This window comes from Phyllostomus hastatus, unplaced genomic scaffold, assembly GCF_019186645.2.
Source record: "Phyllostomus hastatus isolate PE091 unplaced genomic scaffold, TTU_PhHast_1.1 phas_contig_402, whole genome shotgun sequence".
Lineage (NCBI taxonomy): Eukaryota > Metazoa > Chordata > Mammalia > Chiroptera > Phyllostomidae > Phyllostomus > Phyllostomus hastatus.
The window spans coordinates 6,715,575-6,740,305 of NW_025333873.1; positions in this window are offsets into that span (position 1 = coordinate 6,715,575).

The following is a 24,731-nucleotide window of genomic DNA, read 5'->3' on the forward strand; positions in this document are numbered from 1 at the left end:
TACTAATCCCTATAGCAACTATATGAGATGGATGGGCTATTGAGTGTTAGACTCTTTTACAAATCCCCCCCCCCCTAAAAAAGGTGGGCTTTTGATTATTTAATTGACTGCTGGAAGAGAACCCATACATTTATTCTGATTTCAGAGAAATGACTCTCAATGAACAATATAAGTGGAATCAAATAAAAAATGGATTCAATACGATGTGGAAGAGTCCTGAACTACTTATTGTATCTGACAGATGGAATCTCTGCTTTATGAAACTTGGCTTGCCAACTCCAAATTTCTCAGCAATTGCTTATGTAAGAATATCAAACTTAACACCTCCTAGGTATGCAAGACCGAAAGCAACAAAAAAAAAATACATATTTCTCCCTAAGATTACCTAACCGTCAAGGCCACGGGCCAAGTCCAAATTCATAGCTGTAATATACAGACATGGTCAGCCCCATGCTTCACTGTGGGGGCTCCAGAGCTGTGCAGCTGTAATTTTGGATCTGCTTTCAGAATCCCGAAGAGCCCGTGGACCCAAGTTGGAGAGCAGACTATGGGCTCCTAAAAGGCCTTGCATAAGCATCTGGACTGGAGACAAATCCCACTGAGCATTAGAGCAAATGTAAATTTGGCTCAGATTTCTTTATAGACTGTCACTTACCTAAATCGATATAATGATTATACTTAGAGAAGAGGTGGTGAGGAAGATGAAATGGGGGTTTAAAAATGTATCTTACTTCTCAAGAGACGGCGCTTTGTAAATAAGAAATGAGGAGGCAAATTCCTGATTTTTATCGAGGGGACGGGGGAAGGAAGAAGCTCACTTGGGCCCTTTCTATTATGATTCTCGCCTTTGATTCTCTCCCTCTTTCTCACCATTGCTAATGATGGCTTGCACATTTCACATAGCCTTAGTTATCGTATTTATTTTAATCATATGGATGCACCCAGAATGTTTTTAATTCACTGTCCTCAGACATGAATTCATTCTGGAGATACTGCTGGGTACCATTGGCATGCATTAATCCTGGCATTAACCAATCTCCCCTCTGCTTTTCTAGTATTAGGAATTCTGTTGCACGTGAAGTCATGATCTGATTTCTAAAGGCAGGCTGATCCGGTTACTGATAGCTGTCAGAGTACACACTGGGTGTTCAAAGCCATGCTTGTAATGTCACAGGACTGGCATTTGGATGTAGATTCCCATTCTTTCCCCCAAACACATACACACAGACACACACACACTCCTCTCCAAACCGGGAACTACTTGTGCAGATTCCTCATTCACAGGTAAGGCTATATCAGATTGGGGTGGATTGCTTATTCCCACTCCTCTGCTTTCCACCGGGATAGGTTTTCTCTAAATACTCCAAATTTGTTGCCCAGTTACTTCCTTCACTCACTCATTTGCAGGAGGAAAGAGTGCATTCTGATTAATATACTTGAGGGCAGAAACTGAAAAGGTAAACCAAAATACTTCTCCTGCTGTCTTTGGGATATGCCTGCATGCAGAGAGCTTCAGCTGTGATCTCCCTACCTTGCATGTGGTGTTCTGACCTGTAGGGGAAGCCTCTTGTTTCCTAGCCAGGCTTCTAATTGGACGGGTGCTGTAAATTCGAGGATGTAGCATTACCAAGTACACCTAGCTAGTAGGCTTCAATCTATATTCTTCAAAGCCGGCCTTTGAGAGTAATACATGCGATACGCTTTTCTTCCAAAGTCATTGTTTTTCAATGCAGTCAGAACTGGGGCAGAGAAGCAAAGATGAATTAATTAGTCCCCTTCAGTTCCAACAACTAGGACTGAACTTTTCCTTTATCACTTGTTGATAGACTCCTCTGAATGCCCTTCTGAGATGAGAATGCTCTCTGCGCTCTTTTCCTTCCATTACGAAGCTCATACAAATCCCCCTCATAGGACTAGAAAAAAAGTGCTTTGGCTAAAACACGCAGGGCGGTAAATAACCTTCCCATCACTGCCGACAAACACGAACGCCACGCTGGAAGCCCAGAACCATCTGATTTATTTGGAATTTTCCTCCTAGGAACTATTTTTTTTTCTTGGATAAGGGGAAGGTAACAGAATAGAAGGAGCTCGTTTCAAAGAGAATCCCTTTGTTTGAAGACTTATTTTAGATCCAATATATAAAACAGCTAAAAACGAGGCTGCTATAGATAAAACGGGATGAAAGTCCACGGCTGGATACAACCTCTCCTTCCAGGATGCCCTTAGAACATATGGCCAGCACTCATTTTTCAGGCCACAGAAGTGAGATCACTGTACTGGAAATCATGCACACGAGAATTTACGTCCAAAAACACCTCCGTGAACAAAGAGCATTTGAACTGATCTGTGCATTTTCTCATCTCCTTTTGGAGGCAGCTAGTCTCCCAAATGCCTTCTGGCTTGTAGAATCAAAGATAATATTTTAAAAGGGGGAAGATGACCCAATTTCTAATGTCCTAGGGTATCGCATTTTAATGTTCCATTCTTTGGCATTCTGCAATGTCTAGAATAGTGCACCTGGCACAGAGCTGCCAGTCAATGAATGTCTGATGGCTAAATGGGTGAATGAATGAGCACATAGAAAAAGCTGATGGCTGTCCTCGGGAGCAGCGGAGTGCGAGGACCAGGCCTGCGACGTGTAATACAGAGTCTCATTCAGAAGGTTTCTCTATCGACTTTCCAAAGATCAGAAATTTATAGACCGAAAATGACTTTTTCCATCTTCAAAGGTAAAATTTGACAAAGAGTAATGCCCGCCTCTCAAAGAAATGTCTCTCTCCTGCTGAAAGCACCTGGTCCTGAGAAATCTGGCTTCTTTTTGTTTTGTTTTGTTTTATTTTTTTTTAAGTTTTTCTTTACCATGTTTGTTTTACATTATGATTTCTTGGTCCTTATAAAGTTGATACGGTTTGGGGACATAAATACTCCCTTCCATTTTTCACTGCACATGTACCAGTAGGGGAAGAAGAGCAGGATACGAGAGGGTAGACTAGGGGGGCAGGAGGTGGAAAGGGGGAGCCGAAGAGAGAGACAGAGCAAGGGTTTACATGAACCTTCCCATAAGCTGTAACGACCCACCAAATACTAAGTGGATACCATGAATTGTTTTTATTTTCTGTGGACTTCTGAAAGTGTGAAACCGTTTGGGACCACATTCAATGTACTTTAATTATATGGTATCCTGGTGCGTGTTTCCTATCAGACATGATGGATATATTCTGTTTTTCCTCACTTTCCAAGTAACACAGATGGCATTATACATGGAGTACTTTTCATATGCTACTTAACCAATACTAATTGGGTCGTGTAAACCAATGTTGTTTAGCACAAAAGATGGTTAGATGCCACGTAAAGGTCTTCCTTTCAAGTCACAGTTAATCGTACACGCGAAGTTTCCCTTTGCAGGAAGTCCCTGCTGGAATCGCTTTCAGCTGGGTTCACAGCTCGTTTGCAGCACTAAACGCCGGCTTCTCTATCCTGTGAAAGCAGAATGAAGAGACGACCCACAGACCTTCCAGAACAAAAAATTCAAGGAAATACATTGTTTTGTCTAGGTGGCAACGCTGCTTGTTGCTGAGAAAAGTACTTTTAGAGGGTGTATCTCCATTTTTATTTCAGCCATTTTGCCCTCTAAATAATAAATACCGTGACTTAAAAAATCAATAATGTCTCCCCAGCCCCACCCCTATCGCCTCACCACCTTCAAACCATGACTGTGACAGAAGACGGTCTGTGAACAAGGGGCTTCGTTGGAAACTGCCCGTGCTACAGCATCAAAGTAGTCCCCAGCTTTGGTATTAGATGGAGCCCCCTTCCTTCGGATGAGGAGGTACCTTTACACAGCTGGGCTGCAGGGCTGCTGTGATCAGAAGGAAATAGGGTGAGAAGTGAGCGTGGGAAAAGGAAATGAGGGCAACAGCGCCCCGTCTGATTCCAGAGTTCGAGAAGTTGTACGCACAGCTCGTTAGTGACTACTTAGAGTTGTTTATAAATGAAACGACAATTTTACTTATACTTTCAAGGTATGTAGATACCTTTTAAAGGGCCACTAAGTTGTTAATAAGAATTATTCGGCTATTTGGATCTAACTGCTTAATTTGGTTTAGAGGCGCTACACTAATGATAGAGGATAGACAGTGTTCAGTGTCCAAAGGAGACTCTCAGGACCCAAGATGACAGTGCCTACAAATCTGCGGTTTATTAGGGGAAAGGCTGCACTTTAGGAACAGCACTGGAATTAGGATGTACATTGCAGCCAGAGGCTGCCCTGCAGTAAAGGGTCTGCAGAGACCTGGCACAAGCTCCTATTACCCTCCTTCCTCCAGGCCACACTGCATGTATGTGCTTCCTCTCCAGGGCCAGGGACCACGCATGGCGTGCAAGGACACCTCAGAACTCAGATCCCCAGCCGGACCTCGGCAAGGGGTTCTTTAACCTCAGTCTGCTATTAGCAATACACTGTGCCATCAAGTTGTTACAAACATCCACTGACCCATTGTTGCAAGGTGACACTATTAATCAGCACATTTCATGGCTTGACCAAGGGTAAGTGGCGTGAAGGTACATCTCTTCATTCAGCGAAACAACACGGGCCAGTGCCAGGCCCGCTGAAACTTACCCCCATAGCGCTGGCATTAGATTAAAAAAGTAGCAGCTCCTAGGGGACCATGATGTAGTTATTTGCCAGAAAACCAGTCTTGTGGACAATGTTTTCAGGTTCATTTCCGAACAGGACATTTATCTTCAGAGCAAGTAATAGCACTACACTTACCAGGCCTCTTTGTGAAAAAAAATAATAATAATGGCAACACATAGAAAGATAATTTTTTAAAAAATGTCAAAAAATGAAAGCCATTAGGTCTGATAGAGAATCATGTAAATAGGACAGAGACCACAGGATGAATTACTTTCAGGGTTAGTGTAGCAAATATGTGTTATAAATTTTTTGTTGTTCCTAAGGGTGCTGTCTTTGGTGCTCATCTCTTCTTACTGCAGCTTTGCATAATTTTGCAACCTCGTCCATTACTCTGATTCAAACTACCATCTACGTGCTGATGATTCAAATCTGTCTTCAACGCAGCTGCCTCTTGGGACCCAGCTTAAGACATACAAGTTCAGGCCCTCTCTGTACAACGGAGCACAGGTGTTTTAAGCTCAATATTTCTGCAAGATCCGTGTGACTCTCCCTACTCCCCAACTCCCAACTTGACCCTTGAACCTGCTTTTCTACCTCACTTTCCTGCTTTGGTTAATGAAACCAACACCTTCTCAGCTGCACAACCTCAAAATCTGGCAGCGATGCTACTCTCCCCTAATTACCTGTTTCCTTTCAATATCTCTCCTCTATTTCAGCACCACTGCTGTCACTTAGTGTTTCCTTTACCACAAATTATCACCGTTGTCTGCCAAATGTAATTCCTCTGTTTTGTATTTTTAGGTTCATTTCTACCTCCGTAACTTTTTAGTTCACAATAATCAATGTACAATGAAAACTATGTTATTTTTGTTTTGGGTCAAATGGTTTAATGACTCCCTAATGGCAACCCAGTAAGTCCTTGTTCCCGCTCAGAGCACTTAAGGCTCTCTCTGGTCTGGTCCTACTTTCTCTAACCACACTTCATTTCTCACTTCTCACTGGTCTACACTAAACTAGACTGACGCATATTCCATGCTGTGCCCACGGGGTTCCCTGTACCATGTGGTTCCCTGTCACCTTTCCTGTCTAGTTATCATTTAAGTTCAAATTCAGCCTTTGTCTCTGCTAGGAAATATCACAAGGACCAAGACTGAGAGGCTCTTTCTCAGGAACTGGTGAGCTGGTGTTTTCCCAGGAACATCCGGTTTCAGTCATTTATGATCACGGAGAGGCGGGTCTTCATGCAGTGAAGACCCCGTGGAGAAAGATGTGATACTCAGATGTCTAGAAATTAGAGTGCGCATCACAGCCAGTGTCTACTATTGAATCCATTGGAGGGAGAGGCTGCAAGTAAAGCACAAAGGAGAAAACCGCGGGAGGCACCGTGCAGCTCGGGCACCACAGCCGTGCTTCAGCAGCAGCTGGGAAAGTGCTGCACAGAGGCTGGAGGCGGGTGAGGCCTGCAGAGAGAACGCTGCTGTTTGGCACGACAGCGGCCTGCAGGTTTGGCTGGCATCCTGGGCGGGTGGGCAGAGGGTCCCACGGCAGGTACCTCTCTCCGTGTCTGCGAGGAGGAAGCCCTCACTGCGTGTGTAAACAGTGAACATCAACAGGAAAGCCGAACCAGAGGGAATAGAAGAGACGTATTAGAGGCATACAGGAGACACCCCCTGGGGACCCTCAGAAACACTGGAGGAGACTTCCCGGGGAACTAGTACATCGGCAGGTTGGGGTGATTCATGGGTCAACATGACCACGTCTATGTCCACAATCTGCTGGATATGGAAGTTGTTCTTTTTATAGATTCTCATTCCCAACAGAAAGCATTGCTTCTTTTTTTTATAAACTCTTTTTTTTTAAGATTTTATTTATTTATTTTTAGAGAGAGAGAAACATCCATGTGCGGTTGCTGGGGGTCATGGCCTGCAACCCAGGCATGTGCCCTGACTGGGAATCGAACCTGTGACACTTTGGTTCGCAGCCTGCCCTCAACCCACTGAGCTATGCCAGCCAGGGCATGCATTGCTTCTTTTGTTGCACTCATCTGTTCTTGTCATCTCTGCAGAAGCCACACTTCAGCAACGCTTTAGGTTGAAACACATCCATCAGCCTGTCTCCGTGACCCTACTGTAAGCTCTTTGAAGGCAGGCGCCACGGTCTTCCTCGTGTTCATCCTCACTGAGCACAGGGCCGGGAGAAGAGTCGGCCTTTTCTGATGCTAATGAACTAGACCTGAACTGCCTCAGAGACCTTAAAGTGGACTGGATGACCGAACTATCATTTTCTAGTTTGCAACTAAGAAGCAAACTTCCTCATATACAAAGAAGTGATAAACTATCAAGCCACTATTAATCAGAACGTGTTCTATTTCCTACCAGGCTTTACTCATTAGGAAAATGAGAGGAGGGATTTCTGTAGAGGCATAAATCAAGGTCCTTAATGCTGAAGAGGGTTGTGTATCATTAGAACCAGACAAATGACACCTAGTTTAAAAGAAACAATACTTAAACCTCTCTGTGCATAGCATTCTTTTGAGAACACTCAAGCTTCTGTAATAGGGAAATGTGGAAACAAGATTTAACATCGAAGGAGAGGGCTTTACTTACACATTGAAGCGTAGTGTCTTTTGTATCTAATGCTGGAATTGGGTCGTTTTCTTTGCCATGTTATCGACTGTCTCTACAGTTCATGCACATGAGTGATCTAGGAACTGTGCTGGAAATGTAAATAAATACATATTGTTTTTTCCTATGAATAGTAATGAATAACAAATATTCGTATCGACTAAGACTTTGCCGTATTGCTGAGAGAAGCTAGGACACCCAGAAACAGAGAGTGAGGCAAATATTGCCCATGCTCAGGGAGGTGGGAGTGAGTCCCCATTGTCCTTAGATGCCCCGGGTGTTGTAGCGAACTGTGAGCCTAGTCCTGCTTTTGGTTCGACAACTACAGCTAAAAAGGTTGAGACATCTGCTGGTTGTAACATCTCTCCTTGAGCTAGAAATAGGGCAATCAGTAGAAACGTATAGAGAAAACCTGACATGGAACACAATCTCCAACGGGCCTCAGTTGTAAAATTTGTCACCTATTATACAGAAGGAAATGTGGAATTTTGAAGATGCCTTAGGCGGTCTAGATAATTCTTAAAAGACTCCTTTGGTAGTACCCTCCACCCCCACTAAAACGTCTTTATAGTCTCAGATGCTCTGCAGGGTGCTTGTGAGTTTCATATTTATTCCACCCACAGGTGCTCACGAGTTCCAGTCCAGTAACAGTCTATTAATTTTGTATATTTCTCCTTATACACTTAATTTATTTAATTCTTGCAAAAGTCCTATGAATAAGTATTGTTATTTTCACCATTTTCCCATGAGGAACCTGAGCCTCGGGGAGTCTCAAAAATTTTGTCATAGTCATTTATGTGGTTAAGTGGCATAAGACAATTCTTTTTTAAAAAATATTTTATTTATTTATTTTTTAGAGAGAGGAGAGGGAGAGAGAAAGAGAGAGGGAGAAACATCAGTGTGTGGTTGCCTCTCATGCACCCCCTACTGGGGACCCAGCCCAAAACCCAGGCATGTGCCCTGACTGGGAATTGAACCAGTGATCTCCTGGTTCGCAGTCCTGTGCTCGATTCCCTGAGCCACACCAGCCAGGGCCAAATCTTGAAGCACTAATTATATTCTCTGGGCCAGACAAATCCTTTTATGAATCTGCAGGCCTAGGAGGAAGAAACATTTATAACTGTCCATCTATGATAAACCATGAAAAGTGCTGTAATAGAGATATGCATGCAGTGATATAAGGGATCCCAAAAAGGAGAGATGAACTGTGACTGAGAATACAGACTAATTTTACTTGACATATTAGTTGAACTTGATTTAAGGCCTAGGCGGAAGAACAGACTTTGAAAGGTAGAGATGGAAATACAAAAATGTTTAGGGGAAAAGTGCCCCATAAACCAAGGTGTGAGAGCAGCAACGGAAAACCATGTTCAGCACAGGGTATCTTGGGTAAAGGCCTGGGAACAGGGTGTAGAGAAGGGGAGGTGGGAGGCAGGCTGGGATCTTCATAGCTGTAAAGCAAGTTGTTTGATACAAGTCCTCAATTTCATTCACACTATCTTGAGTTTGTTAACGTAAATTTAACTGCCATTGTTGAGGCAGACATTGATCAGAAGACATTGCGTCTCCATAAAGACAAATACCATGTGATTTCACTTATATGTGGAGTCTAATGAACAAAATAAACTAACAAGCAAAATAAAAGCAGGCTCATAGATACGGAAAACAGACTGACAGCTGTCGGGAGGACGGGGGTTGGGGGACTGGGTGAAAAAGGTGAAGGGGTTCAGGGAGAAAACCCCCCCAGACACAGACAACAGAGGAAAAGAGGGTAGGGGGAGGTAGAAGCAGGTACAGGAGGGATAAATGGTGATGGAAGATTTGACCTGGGCTGGTGAACACACAATACAGTATACAGATGATGTCATACAGAATGATATACTTGAAGCCTATATAATTTCATTAACTAGTAACACTCCAATACATTCAATAATAAATAAATAAATAAATAAAAGGCAAGGAAGCAAAAAAAGGTGATTGCATCTATATTTAAAATAACTTTTTATATGTATCAAGAAGACCATGTATCATGGACATAAAAGATAATAAATAAATATTTTCAAAAGACTGAATAATCTAGTCATTAATGGATGTCTGGAATTTGTGATGAATTTCAAAACGACTAATTTTTTTATTGTGTAGACCATACAAATTAAATTTTAATGAGTTTTCATTCAAAGTGGGCCAAATGTTTTTTCCCACAATAAAGTCTAGTCTAATTATTCCTGGAGTAGTTCATATCTGGTAATGGCCAGCCCTGCTGTTGGGTCGTCCATTAAATCACGAAGTGATTGATTTTCTTTTCCTTTTCTACTTTCAAGGGGATTATTTCTACCAACTATAATTGCCCTTTAGTGAACAGTGTTAGTTTGATGTACTGTGAACTTCCTTGGGGATGATCAGCCTCCGTGAATAGTAGCATTAATCTGGCGCAGAAACATTAGTGGCTTGTAAGGATTAATGCTATTTTAAGAACCTTTTACGAACCTGGAGTGTGCACATGCTCCGTAATAACTTGTTTTCGACTTCTCCACTGTCACGTCTTTAATTTGCTTATTCACATTGTTTCTTCGCCGTTGCTCATTCAAAAGTCTGCCCCACATTCTTTGCATAATATTCCTAACTATCACTGTCTTTCGGAGAGTAGAAAACAGATGACAGAAATGCCATTGGTATTTAAAGCGAATGCATCAAAGGTGGAACCAGTCTTTCAAGCTGCCTTGCTCCTGCAGCAAATAAATTACACAGCTTTCCTCTGAGTGCTGTGTCTCCCGTGTTGTCAGCAGAAATGTAGTTTTAAATTTTAAATTCAGACTTCTAAAACAAGGAGCGCTTCACCTGGGCTTTCCAACGAGTTAATCAGTGGTAGAACGAAGACCGTCATCGATTCATCAACCACTTGCGCAGGGTACCTGCTAATTCAGTTCAAGTCAATTAATCCATAGTGGAACGGAGCGGTGGCAGATGGGGAGGGACAGGGTCACGCCTACTCAACTCATCGCGGGTCTTGCCTCATCAAGAAACAGGTGATCTCTCTTCTTGTAACTTACAGTTGACTGCTCTAAGACCCTATCATATCCCGATTTAGCGTGATGGATTATAAGGCTCACAGGAAAAATATTTGCACCGTGTAGCGATTATAGGCAGAAAATGGTTTAGAGGGCTTTTCACTACCACATTTGGTATGTCTGTCTCTGGCAGGAGAAAAATAAATAAATAAAAGGGAAGCATAGTCTCATGTTGTGCTTGGGATTAATTCTAATTGATCCTGGAACATTCAGAACCTAAGTCTAAAAAAGTATAACATGGGAAGTAAAGCTCCTTAAAAATAAATTCCTTTTCTACTGACAGTTGTGATGGCAATGGCATCTCGGGGCACAATGGCTTTTTTTACCCAGGAAGGACCCCGCCCCCACCCCCACCGACTGAATGTGAGGATGGAGCAGAGCTTCCGTTCATTATTGTTCGTCACATCTCAGGTCTTGTGGGCATGGTGAGCATTGCCTACCAGCACACAGACTCTCAGCATTTGAGAGAGTATACATGTCGTTTGGACATTGGAAAGCTTACTTTACAACCATTTACTGGCAAGTGTTTTCTGGACGAAGGCCAACATAAGCTAATATTAACCTGGTAAATTAATGAACCCATGCTTTTATAATTAGTTGTGTACCGAAGTAAATCTTGTGTCTGCAAGGCTACAGCTTTCCAAGTAGGAGGCAGCCACAATGTGTTGGAGAAATTGAGTGGAATGGACACACCCATGTATCACTGTGGCTGACGTCAATCATTTCCTTTTTCACGTATACAGGTACTCAGTAATGTTGATTAAGCATGTTTCACGTGGACGCTGCTGTGAAAAACAGAAGTTGGAATGATAGGATTTCTTTATGCAACAAGGTTTAAGGCCATCGTTTAATGAACTATGGTGATTGCTTTAATGTTAGAAGGTGGGGGAAAGGAATCAAACATTTAATCTTTATCAGAATAAGCACGATGTCATCTCTCACCCACTTCTCGGGCTAGCGTAGGGCCAGGCATACATCAGACACTTACTCAATATGTCACGAATAATGGTGGTGCCAGGGCTGTGGGCCCGGGCTTTTCTGTTCAGTGATCCCGTACTTCCTGTAGTGACAAAGAAGGAAGGCTGTGGGTGGCTTCAGGGTAATAATGTCCTTATTTTAGATGATAAATGCTTTCTTAACAGATTGTTGATTGAGACTGGGGTAGGGCTAAATGGCCAATGGTTAATCTTTGGAGCAAGCAAAAAAGAATGGCGTAACTCTATACATTGCTAATTTCTAAGTGTTGCTTTTAATCCTCTATTAGGACATTCTGAAAGTTAATCAGTATCATGGAGAATATTGAAGTGATTCAATTTTTTAAAGGCAAATCTCTTATTAAAAATATATCCATCTAGTTAGTATTCTGCTTTGTAACTTACATAATCTATATCCAATCACTTAATGAGCTTTTGTACAATGTTCCCTATATATACATGAAGGTAAGTTGAAAACAGAAGTAGTAAATATTCAAATACTACAAAAGTTCATTCAATGAATAACCAATATTTGCTATATATTATATAGAATACATTTTCTAGACATATCTATTTTGTATATTAATTGTTGAAATATTATCTAGCTTGAATGAGGATTCAAGGAAAAGTGGGAAACATGGGTGTTCCAAGATTGAGTGTCTATTAACTCCCAGAACCAGGCAGAGTAGAATGTGTATATGCAACTACAAAGTAATATAGTAGAGATTTCTCCCCAAATCTTTAATGCATTAACATGTCCTAAATATTATGACTCAGTTTTGGGTAAACTGCAAGGATAGTCATCTCTCATGTCCAAGAAACTCAAGGACTCTCCAGTGAGCCTTTTGTACCTCACTATTCACACCATTACTTAAGCATTTAATACATTATGTTACAATTACACATTTTCATGTTTTTCCCCCTTATTGGACCTTTGGGTGTTATTTATTCTATTTTTGTAGGCCCAACTCCTTGCATAGGGGCTGTATAAATAGCAGCAAATATTTATTTGATAGATTAATTTATTGAATTTAAAAAAGCATACCTTGCAAAACCGATTCTGCTAGCTATTACTGTGAAGAAAAAATGGAATGGCAGAATGTCATTATTTTTAAAGGAGACTAGACCAAAATTATAAAATTTATTTTTGTCTATCATTCCCCAGCATTAAAATGAGCAAACATTGAATTCCATCAAATATCTATTATAAATTTATTTTACAGTGACTCATTCTGAAAAAAGAAAGATGCAGTCAAAATTCATATCTTCCACAAAAGCTATTCTAGGAGGGCAGACAGTTAGCTTGCTTTAAGAAATACTATGTCCAGAACTTTTTGTCCATCCCTTATCCTAGGATGAAGTACTAAGAGTGACACACTTGGGCAAGTTATACAATTGAACATAACAACTTTGAAAAAAATGTCTTTCTGTGGGTACATGGTAATAGGATGTCCTCATCACTAGCTAGGAAAGAAAGTCTGACTTTCTTATTTGCATAGCCGAATGCCAGCTTAGCCATCTTGTCATCTTATGCGTTAAAGGCAGAATCTCTGTCGTATCTGCAGTTCAGAATAGGGTATTGAACTAATCTTGACTTGATGGTTATTGATTTTCCAAGTATTTTCTATGATTATTTTTAGATGTTCTATTTTAAATGTTATTTCATTATAAATAACCTCAAACTGTCTTGAAAATACCCATAATATATATATTGCTACATCCATACAGTGCTCACATCTGTTTATGTGACAAGATATGGGCATTTATAACGATATCTCGATGTGCATTTTTTCTGCATAAGTGTCTAATCATGACATTTTGAGACTTTGGGAAGCTTTCTTCACAAAGAAGAGATACACAGTGGGTCTTGAAACATGAGTGGAATTTAGATGCACACACATGGACTCCACATTTTAGGTGGGATTCCCTGCATCCCCTCTTGCTCATGGCAGAGGAGAATGCTATGGGTGACTCTTTAGGAGAGATAGAGAAATTTAAAGTATAATAAATACAAATTAAACATTCATGAATGAGGACAAATAGCCTTCAAAACTAGACATTCCAGGGCATCTTTTTTTGAGACTTTTCTCAGTTTGGATAATTAATCCAGATAATTAAAATATGGTCACTCAGAGAAAAACAATTAGCATATGATTTCACCTATATGTAGAATGTGAAGAACAATGTAAATGAATGAACAAAACAGAAACAGACTCATAGATTCAGAGATCAGACTGGTGGTTACCAGAGGTGAGTGGGGCTAGGGCGCTGGATGAAAAAGGAGAGAAGACTGAGATGTATACATTGGTAGTTACATAACAGTCCTGGGGCCATAAAGTACAGCATAGGAAATACAGTCAGTAATACTGGCATAACTGTGTATAGTGCTAGTTGAGTACTGGGAATACCAAAGGTAATATTTTGTAATGTATATGATTGTCTCACCACTATGCTGTATATCGGAAACTAATACAAGACAATAGTGAATGTAAATTATAATTGAAAAAAATGATAAAGAATATATGCCAAAAAATAGGCCTCAAAGAGCTAACACAGCTTTGATTATATAAAGATGAACCTATTTTAAAAATTATGGTCAAAAAGGGGAATAAATGATTATGGGTAAAGTAACCAGCATTTGGAATTGTTTTCTCATATTCTGTTATTTTTCATACTTCTTTTCCTATTTTCTATCTGAGACTCTGACATATCCATAAAGGTCATTTTTGACGCTGATGGTCAAGTCAATGGTCTATTTTACATTTCTAATGTAATTCATTAAAGATTATTTATTAAATAAGATGCCGTTTATAAATACGGTATACAGTTCATTTACTCTGATTACTGCTTGAGTAGTTCTCTTGTTAATTTAGTAAGCCTTTATTGAACCCAGAGAGAATTGCTAGCTCAGTGGTTACCAGGACGTAATTACTCACTGCTTTGCATTATCTGTAATCCATGGATTTACAGTTAGAGAGGAAGCATCTTGCCAAGGGTCTGCGGGACAGATGCCCAAGAATTCTTTGGACCTCAGGAAGATAGGAAAATAGCCATGTCTCTGTTTTGCTTTTGCAGAGAGTGGATCTTGTCAATGATACTATGTGTGTGTGTTAGGAAGAAGCATTGATCCTCCAACTTCTCATAGCAACATGTAGAAGGTCTTAAGCGAGACTGATAGTGCTGGCTTTGCCTTTCACCCTCACCCCCACCCCTACAAAAGGAGGAGTGTGTTATCTGACTTATGAGTTTGGAGAATAAATTTAGCATATTCAACTCAGTCCATTACTTCCTTTTCTTTTGGACCTTCCTGCTGCAGATGATACATTACGATCTGCCGTGATCCTTCTGGGAAGGAGCCCTGACAGTACTAAACACTGGATTCTGGGGACAGGACTCGGTTTTGTGCACATTTTTTTTGTAGAAATTCCTCAGAGTTAACATTGGCCTGTTTGCTACGTGTGCTGTGACAAACTGTTGTGTGTGCGTGTGTGTGTGTGTGCGTGTGTGTGTTTATTCTTTAATGTGAGAAGGAAATAAGACACTTGGTATTCTGGAAACAATGCAACGTATGCAGTTCTGAAAAAACAATAATCTTTCCCATGAAAGGCATCCCAGGTTCCAGTTGAATGCCGACATAATGGGAGTAGGGAATATAATAGGGAGTAATTATTTTCCCTAGGTGCAGAAAGGCCTTAGAATCAATCAGTGTATTTTTATAGCTCATTTCAAAGCATTCTGGTGAAAAATCTAAACTTCTTACCAGTTATGCCAAGAAATACAAAATAGGATACTTGTTTTTATAGGAACATCCTCATGGTGATGGAAGTAGGGAATAGTTCCACCTCTGGCCACAAACATAATGTTTACAATCAACAGGCTACCTGGCTGATGCGTCTCAGTGGATTGAGCACTGGCCTGTGAACCACAGGATCGCCGGTTTGATTCCCAGCCAGGGCACAAGCCTGGGTTGCAGGCCAGCTTCCCAGTAGGCGGTGCAGGAGAAGCAACCGCACATTGATGTTTCTCTCCCTCTCTTCCTCTCTCCCTTCCCCTATCTCCAAACATAAATAAAGTATTTAAAATCAAATCAAATCAAACCAACAGGCTAAAAGAATAGTAAACTGGGCAATCTTAGGGGGATAGTTATCATGCACTCTTCAGGTTTTCCTTCTATCTACAACCCAATTTCTTGCCTTGCAGGAGGCCCTAATTGTTTGATTGGTGACTCTGAAGAAGTAACTAAGCATGCTCTGCTAAAGCTCACTCCTTCTCATTCACTCTTTCCAGATCGGTCTACTTGTAGCGAGTAAAACCGACTCTAACAATCCACGTGGGGAGATATGTTTCCATGTATTGGAGGCTGGAATTTTGTCCAGTTTTGTTTTTTTTCAGGCAAGAATAGTAAGTCTGTTTAATATCAGGACAGTGAGTATTCACAAGCTCTTCTGCTGGCAGATCTAAAGTTACATTGTACAGATGTTTGGTATGTTTTACTGTAAATACAGCTAATATTTTTATCTTTGTGTTTCTGTCTTGTATGTTGCACAGTTGGTTGCAATGGCAGGAAGCACAGGCAAAGCAACGCTTACCAGCCCCTTACAAACTCAGTGATAGCTGATAAGGTGAAAAAAGTGAGACAAGTAGAAATCAATTTTAATCCGTACTACAATGCTCATCTCAAGTATAAAAATAACAAAATTAGAGCTGCCAATATGTTACATGACCCAAAATTCCAGTACATTTACAACAGTTGTAAAAACTTCCAATGTAATTAATCTGTACACTGAGCTTCCTTTGAGACACTTTTTTAAATTCTAATTTTTCAATTACAGTTTACATTCAACACTGTTCTGCATCAGTTTCAGATGTACAGCAAAATGGCCAGAAAATCACATGCTTTACAGGGTGTTTCCCTCAAAGCCCCAAGCACTCACCTGGCCCCATACATAGTTATCAAGGCATTATTGACAATATTCCCCATGCAAGACAAATTATCTCTGATTGAGGTTTGGTTAATCTAGGAATTCCCTTCTGATATGGACTGCAGCTGTCGTAGGAGGTGGTGACATATTGCGTCATCATCCCTAACTGTCTGCTGGCATTCTCTGTCACATCCGCCACTGCAGGGTTCCTCCCACCAATGCCCAGCTTGACCTGCTGACTTGCTGTGGCCAGTGGAGTGCCAGGAGAAGTGAAACAGGCCACATCTGGGATGAAGTGTCGTATAAAGAACCGTTCAATTATTTCACCACTGCTTCTTCCCGTCTGCCGTGAGAACAGATTCTCAGACACAGGGAGGCTGCTACTTCAGCTTGACCCCCGCCAAGGAAGGTAAGAAAAGAAACCTTTTTGTCATAAGCCACTGAAACTGGGAATTCTTTGTTAACACGATGTAACTGGGCTCACGATGACTAGTACGGAGTGGGCAGCGGTCATTCACACACAGTTCTCCTCACTTGCCTTATTCAGGTCTAGGTCCTTTATCCTAATTGTCCAAAAATATTATTATTCCATTTCCTTTTCTCCTCCCTATTTCACTACTCTTTAAAATTTCTGACTTCCTGCTTATGTTTGTTTGCTTAATCCTTTCAACCAATTTCTTTTTTAAAGACTGTCAGAAATCTGGGTTTATCCAGAGTCAGTTTCCCCAAGTTGACTCATCTGGAGTGGGGTTTCTGTCAGCTTACATTATTTTTGAAAATGTCTTGTGAGAAACTTTTTGACATTCAGTATTTTGAAAAATTTTGCGTATAAACATTCTTTCTCCTCTTAGTATTGTCACACCACCGAAGGGAAGGGGGTCTTGCAGAAGATTTATACAGCTGACAGAGATATCTATGCACTGTGTGCACTGCATTTATATTTTCAGCTTAAATCACGGAGTGATTATTTTCCGAAAGAATTTCGTTTCTTCTTGGGGGAGGCTGAAAATCATGTCTACGTGATGATTTATTAAGTGAATAAGTAAGTGAAAATGAACAGACGGGTAGTGATTTTTACCATAGGCAGCAAATTATGAATGATGAGTCTTCCATGCTTGAACTCCTTTGCAGCGGTTCTGCGAATAATTCTGGTTTTCTCGGGATGTTTCGGCCAAATGGGTTTGCATAGGCAGGAGAGGCTGAGGGACAGAAGGGTAGGTCTGAAGCACTGTGTTGGGGGCACATTAGAATTTTACGAGAAATGTGGGCTTGCCTGCCACCAGGCACCCTCGGTTCGTCCCTGTCGCATGCTTGTGGCTCTTTCCATAAGAGAAGGCTGAACAGCAGAGTTCTATAGCAAATAAACAAGCAAATGGCTTCAAAGACCTTTTAAAATGTGTCTTAAAACATCAAAGGGCTTATAATTAAACTGAAGAGCCTTAAGAAATCTCTGGAAACCATTACTCCCTACTTTCATAAATAGTGTTGGCTGGCATTTCTTTAGAGCAATACAGTATGTTTCTTTTTTCCGTGGTAGAATTTTTAATGTATTAGATTTAACTACGTGCCACTTCTTTTTCATTAGGTCAATTGCAGTTGACACTTGGAAATTTTATATTGTATCAGCAGATAAATAAAAACTTCTTATTCAAGTCCACTCCATGACAAAATGTCCATTGTCAACGGGCACTGCTGAGTCAACGAGTGGCATGTGCAGCTACACATTCATAATGATAACTGTCCATTTGATTATTTCATAAATATTTTGTTATGAGTATATTTTCTCCTAAGTGCCAGAGACTCTAAATTGTGTTTTATTGATCGATGTGCCATCATTTGTTAAAACGTATTAATAATGGACACTTGGTTTGTTTTCTTTGATTTGTTTTAGTTGATGATGACAGTGGGGTAGGGGTGGGTTGAATTTCATTTGCTTTTGTTTGAATATGGCATATAAAGTGCCCTCCCCCCAAAAACATACTGTGTGTCTATATATTACATAGATTGCAGTTTAGTTTTACATATAAAAATACATATCAAGTGGTGAAATGTCTCTCTGGTGTCTTTATATTACGCCATTTTACTTTCCCAAAGTACTAATTGTAAAGAGTATTGCAGTTAGTTTATTAATGATCTTAAATTGTGCTTGTATTAGATAATTATATCACCTTTATTTTCATATGTCAAAGCATGGACAACATTATCTCCTGTGCTATCATTTGAATTTACTGCATTACAAGTGAAATGTGATGTTTTGGGATAAATGGTTAATATTTGGGGGTCATTCATTCTATTTCAGTCTTTCATTTTTTTGTTCCTTAATGATTTTGTCACATGCACTTGCAAAGATGTTTGATAGACGTGAGAAGGGGATGGGACTAAGGCAAGTGAATGCGCAAGGAGAAGCGAAGCTGACCCAGAGAGAACCTCACTGGGCAGGAAGAGGACACATTTCAAGGGAGAACACAGGTGACGTGAGGCCTCAAAGACAAAGACACTTAAGTGTGGAGGTGTGCCCTCTCTCTTCTTGTCCCTAACATTGTCATTCCCTGTGCACCACTCCCAGAAATTTGTATCTTTGAAAGGAGAAGGCAAAGGGAGCAAGGTGAAGGACAGCTTTATTCTGCTTTGCGACCCTCCTTCAAAAGATCCCCCAAATGAGAAGAGACGTGCAATTACCTAGCAAAAAAAAAGGTTATTTTTTTTTAAAGGGTGTAATGAGATACCTGAAACTAGTAAGATGCTAAAGATGGTAACACATTAGAAAGCAGATGTTCCTCCCGAAAGGTACTACCGGGGGCAATGGCAGATGGAGGGCTCTCTGTGTGCCTCTAGCTAAACATGTCATCAAACTGAGAGAGGCGGTAGGCTGTAGTGCAGTCCGAAGTGTGTGATGGCACGGTGGAGGGCCCGGAAGGGTTTAGCAGCGGCACAGGACGGGGCCTGACAGGCACTGGGCAAAAGCAAACAAAGTGAAAAGGGAGACAGCCGGTGTCCTGGAGGCATCACAAGCCCCCGCCAAGTTTTCTGGTTCTGAGTCCTTCCTCATCCCATTGGGGTAGATCCACAGAGACACAGAAAAGGGAGAAACTCAGGCTGTGGCCTTTCTAGAATATTCTTGATATTTTAAGCTCTTCATATTTTTTGTAGGTAGTTCAAATGCAAGCAAAAAATTGTTTTCTGGCATTTATACCTTTATAGAAATCTCAGAATATTCTTCTTTTATGTTTTACCTTCTCATCTGGGAGCTTTATTTAAATCAGCTCAAAAAACTTAGCATTTCTCTCTTCTTAATAATTTATACTTTTTATGATGACATATATCACACATAGAGAAGAAAGCTTATAAAATACATATGTAAAGTTTCAAAAATAATAAGATGATTACCCAGGTAGTCAAAACCCAATTTAAAAAAAAAAAAGATCAGTAGATTAGAGGGCCATCCGAGTGGCCCTGACTGAACACAAGTCTCTATCTCATGTTACCACCAGCCTGGATTCTGTGCTCACCAGTCTCATGCTTTTGCTGAAGAGAATCTCTCATCCACTCATGCACACTTCGGCAGTGTGGGAGGAGTGCTTCTTTCATTTGCCTCTTTCTAGCAATGTTATGCTTTAGTTACCCATCCATGTGGTTACAAGTCACTGTGCCTGTGTAGTTCCCATTTTACTGCTGTAAGACCAGACAAGAGTTTGCTTTTACGTTTGATGATGGATGGACATTCGGGTTTTTCCATTTTTTGCCTTTCTGAAAAATGCTCATGTAAATATCCTTGTACATGTCTCAGGTGACAAGTGGCCAAGAGTTTTTCTGGTGTGTATACTTAGTACTGAAATGGCTTAGTGTGCGTGTGGTCAGCTTCATGCAGTAATATTTAACTGTTTTCCAACGCAGTTTTGCTAATTCATGTATGATTGCATGGCAGTAAATGGATGAGTTTGTCTTGCTTCACAATTTCTCCAACACATGGTAGTGTTTGACCTCGTACTGTTTGCCAGTCAGATGGATGCGGACCATGTTTTTAATTTAAGTATTTCTCATTGTTGGTAAGGCACAGACTATATTCACAGGTTTATGAATCATTCTTATTTTTCTACTCTTCATTGCCTTTTACCTATATTTTTAAGGAAAGGTTTGGCTTTCTTTGTATTGCTTTGACAGAATCTATTTAATATGACAGTTTACTAATTTGTTTATTATGTAATGTGTGAGTATCTTTCCCAATGTAAAGCTTGCTATATACTCACTGTATACTAACAGAACTCTATAAATCTGTGATATTTTCTTTTAATTTTTATACTTTTTGCATGATACTGCAGAAATTCCTTTCTATCATGAGGTCATAAAAATACTTGTCTCTGTTGTTTCCTGAAAGTTTTATAGTGTTGCTTTGCATATTTAAGTTTTTGATGCACTCAAAATTATTTTTTGTAGAGTGTGAGGGAGGGATATAAATGAATTATTTTGCATATATAACCAATTAAGCACAATTAGATAGTCTGTCCTTTTTCCTCTTATCTGAAGGGCTAGCTCAGTTGTAAATGACATTCACATAAGTGTATGGATTTTAATTACTATAATTTATAATAAGTCTTGCTATCCATTAAGGCAAGTCACCCCATTTTATTATCATTTAGGAGGACTTTGCTTTTATTCAACTCTTGTGAATTCATATACATTTTAGGATCACTTTGTCACTTCCATGAATAATTTCATAGAGATTTGGTTGGGAATTTCATTGAAATTAAAAGGGAAAAATTCATATTTTCATGATATCCAGTCTTTTCATCCTATAACATAATATATTTCTGACTTTACTTAGGTGCTCTTTAATATCTTCAAAAGGGTTGGTAATTATTTCCCTTAAATACTTGATGCAACTTTTGTTAGTGTTGTTTCTAAGGATGTTGTATTGTTCTTGCTGTTGTAAAGATCAGTCTCCCCTTCTAGTCCATGAAGTCCACCTGTGGTTTCACCTGAGTCCTGCTGTGGTTCCTTCCCATTACAGTAACCACTGCCATCAAAGTAATCACTTCTAATGACATATATTAGTTTTGACTATTGCTAAGCATTCTAATTGAACTCACACTGTATACATTTTTGTGTTTGGCTTCTCTTGTTTAATACTGAGATGCATACTAAGTGATATATAAAGTTTACACACCATTTCATTCTAGTAACACATTCATCTATATTGATGGACATGAGGCTTGTGTCCAGTTTTGTGTATTAGAAAAAATGCTACTATAAACACACAATACATAATTTCTCGTGCACATATGTATCCATTCTTGTTAGGTATACACCTACAAGTGAAAGTGTGGTATCATATGCTCAGCATATGAGAAGCTCTGTAGATATTGTCAGTTTTTCGAAGTGATTAAAGAATTTATTCTGCCATGGTAATATATGAGAGTTTCAGTTGTTCCTCATTCTTTCTACCTAGTATAATAGGCTTTTAAAATTAATTTTTATTTTTTTCTGGGTTGTGTAGTGGTATTTCATTGTAGTTTTAATTTGTATGTCTATGATATCTAATAAGGTTGAACACATTTTCTTATGCCTATTGGCCAAGCTTACTTCTTTTGTGAAATGCATGATCATGTCTTTTGACTTTTTTGAAACAAAAATTGACTTGCTTGTTATTTTTTTATTAACACACCTGCAACTTTTTCATATATACTTGCTATAAATTCCCTAATTATATGAAATCTAATAGTCTATCACTTTTTTATTTTGCTTTTACCTTGTCAATGGTGTCTATTGAAGAGAAGTTCTTTATTTTAATGTAGTTTCTTCATATATTTCCTCTTCACAGATCTTTAGTCTCTACTTCCTTCTTTCAGATCTTAGCTCCAGCAGCCTACAGTGCACATAATTTCACCAAATATGTTTTCCGTTTTACTAATTCTCTCTTTAACTACATAAACCCATTTCTTTTGACTTCTGTGAAGATTTCCCCTCTATAGTTAGCCTGAGAATTTAGACATAAAGTGCTCTTGCTGTTTCCCCATGTGTAGTAAGTTTATGGTTTTTTTTACACTTCTGTTGAGGGTACATACCATAATCCAGGTTTGTGTGAGACTTTTCTGATAAACTCTTTAACCTCGATGGCCCCAGCCCTTATCTTCTATTCTGGAAATTTGTGTGTCTGAAAATTCAGAAACTCAAGATCTAGGGGTTGTCAAAAATTATGAGAAGTTTGAAGATACATGAAAACCAAATGCAATGTGGTATCCTGAATAGAATTCTGGAACAGAAAAGGGACATTAAATTCAAAACTAGGGAAACTGAATAAACTATGGCCTTTAGTTAATAATATAGTGTCAACATTTGTTCATTAATTATCATAAGTTTGAGAAACTTATGTAAGTGTTAACTGGATGTAGGGCATGTGGAAACTATACCATATTATTAATTTTCTATAAATATACAACTCTGCTAAAAATTAAAGTCTATTAATAAAAGTAAGTAAGGAATGTGTAGAGTTTGATGTGTTTTCATGGAATTTGGAATCAATTTAATTCTATCTCTTGACTCACATACATTACCATTAAATGCATTTTATACCCTGAACACAGTGATATTTCTAAATTATAGATGATTGCCTACAAATTACCCTGGAATCGTTACATTATACGGGTGACCATTGTTCAATTTGTACTGCAAGTGAACATCTTGTTAAAAAAGGAGCTATTGAAATAATAATTATATATCATTTATCATAGCCTATGATGGGAGCTAGTGCCCCAACTTAGTGGAAACATGAAATTTTATAAATATTGAATGATAATGAATCAGATGAAATACTTTGCTCTAAGACATAAACTTGAGTTCTTTAGAAAATTAATTGAATTTAAAGCAGTATTTGTGTGGGTTTGGGTAGATATTCATTAATATTGGGGGTCATTTACAATTGCGCAACTTTCCGAACACTTGATCGAAATGTAGACTTGTAGACCTGGAAGGGAGATTATCTGCTTCTGATTTCATTCACTTCACAAAGGAGAGAGATCAGATGATGTGGCCAAAACTGTTGCACTATTTGTCGCAGAGTGCTTAGATCATTTTAGTTTTCCATGCAACTTGAAATCTGAAGCCAAGAAATTTGAACTAGAGTCCTGAAAGTATATCTCACAGGCTGTATAAAAATAAGTTGGTTCTTTTAAAAAATATTTAAGTGTTGTTTTCTTTACTATGAAATGAGGATAAAGATGATACACTAATAATACTCTAAGTATTTCATGGTGCTTTTTAAAGTTTTAATGACATTTTATACTCGAAGGAAATTTCAAAACTCTCAAGCAAAATATAGCTTGTTAATAATATTTTTATTTTTAAATCTTCCACTACTGACTTTCTTTTTTTTAACATTTTTTATTTTAATTGTTGTTGCAGTACAATTTTCTATCTTTTACTGACTTTCTTTTACTAGATGAAAAAATTAGTAACTAAAGTGTGAAGACTAGTCTTATACAATTGTTAGAATGTATGTTACATATACTCAGTTTTGAGTAAATTTTATACTTTTCATCAATTTCTATGACTATGTATGTATTTTTGTATGCATGTATTTATTCATGTTAAATAATGAATTTGGGGTGGTTTAATTTAGTTTATTTAGTGGGGTTTACAGTACTAAGGGTAGAAGAAAGTGTTTTTCTGTAGCTTTAGACTGTCTTTACTCTTTTTTCCTTATTATAGTTATTTTTTTTTAGTCGCTTCTTAATAATACTTCCTCCTGTTTTTTCTTCTACTTCTTTGAACAGTCCCTTGGAGTTTTTCCTTCCTCCTATGCCTTTAACAATAAGTTATATATTTAGCAATCTTGTTTTTTATTCCATATATTGTTCCTGATGACTTCATTTCTTTTCCATGGCCCCAAGTATATGGTACATGCTTTTATAAATGAACCTCAAATTTGTACCTCTGGCCAAAACTACTCTCTTGAATTTCAGACTTATAATGCTAATTGCCTACAGCTATTTCTTCCAGAATATCTACTAGTCACTCTGAATTAAAAATATTCAAAGACAAAGTCATGGTCCCATACTCCTTCAAATCTATAACATTTCTCTCAATTTTCAAATCATAGCGATCTATTGTACAAGTCAGAAATCTTTAATATCTAGTGCAGCTTCCTATCGTAACATTCTTATTTCTAGCTGAGAAACACATCTCATTGAGTTTACTTTATAAATAGCTGTTAAGTCTATTACTTTCTCTTCATCTCCACTTTCTACTGGCTACAGATTTCATGATCTCTCTCCTATTCCTTTACAATAGTCTCTTAGCCCAAGTGACTGATTCTGATAACTTCTCCATATAATTAACACTTCCCACGTGTTTCTAAATTACATGAATACCTTGTGACTTCTCTGATGAAAACTTTTCAGTAGTTCTCTGTTTTATGGAAATTTAAAGACCAATTTCCATAAAAAGCATTAAAGTATGTTTATGATCTAGCCTCTAAGGATCTTTCCAACTTCATCTTTCTCTAGTTCCCC